A 1,064-nucleotide genomic window follows, 5' to 3' on the forward strand; every position below is an offset into this window, starting at 1 on the left:
CAGGGCTGAGTTTATAAGGTGACAAATGATAGTTAAAGATAAAAGTTCTCAGCCTCATTTCCTTGGTAGAATTAATTAGCAGTCTGATCTAAGGAGTTAGGGCAAGACACTAGACAGCCCATGGGAAACAAAAACAGCTCAATATCACAACAGAGAGAAAATGTCAGCAGAAAGATAATATAAGATTGACTGGGTTTGGACTGAAGGCTGGGTGAAGGGGTAACTTGCACAAATGGGAGGTTGGTCATTTATGAGCACAGTTAACTTTAAAGAAAAAAATGTGTATTATTTATTTCATTCATTATCAAAATTATAAACCAGAAAAACGTATAACGATTTACCTAATTTAATCACATATACCAAATAAAATGTTAAGTAGCATAAAAATCCATGACTTGAAATATATTATGGATAACAAAATGAAATGTTTCACAAGAAAAGGGAGGGGGATTGTGGAGATAGCTTAGTGGTTTAGGCACCTGCATGGAAACTGCAAGGACCCAGGTACTATCCCCTGGTACAGCATGCTGTGACAGCACCAGAACCCCAGGCGCTCCAAGCAAGCCACTGAAACTGGAAGTGTAGCACATGCCTGTAATTTCAGTGCTGGGGAGGTAGAGACAGGAGAATCATTATGAGTCTGATCCGTGTAGGGAGACCCTGTACCAAATAAATAAATAAAGATACAGAAGATAAAAAGGCAATATTTAATGTTTTCTTTCATGTTTAATTCTTATGAGACTTAGCAAAAAACCTCTGCCTATTCTCTTTTTCATGTTGCAGTCAGTGCCATGCCCTGTTCCATTGCTGTTTCTACTGAATGAGTCAGGACAGCAATGACACATGTGCCTGGTGCATTTCGGGGAAAACCTTGGGAGGTATAGCAGAAAGTTCTTTTACTCAAGGGCAACTTCTGGGTGCCACCATCTATTGCCTCCCACAATTATCTTATGACTATTTAATAATGAACCCAGGCCGAGTTCCGGGAGCCCCCAGACCCAGTCCTAGCCCAGGTCCGGTGAGTGTGCGGAGAGTTTCCTGCTACCCTGCGCAGGCGGGACCAG

The sequence above is a fragment of the Octodon degus genome, unplaced genomic scaffold, assembly GCF_000260255.1.
Source record: "Octodon degus isolate 3935 unplaced genomic scaffold, OctDeg1.0 scaffold00009, whole genome shotgun sequence".
Taxonomy (NCBI): Eukaryota; Metazoa; Chordata; class Mammalia; order Rodentia; family Octodontidae; genus Octodon; species Octodon degus.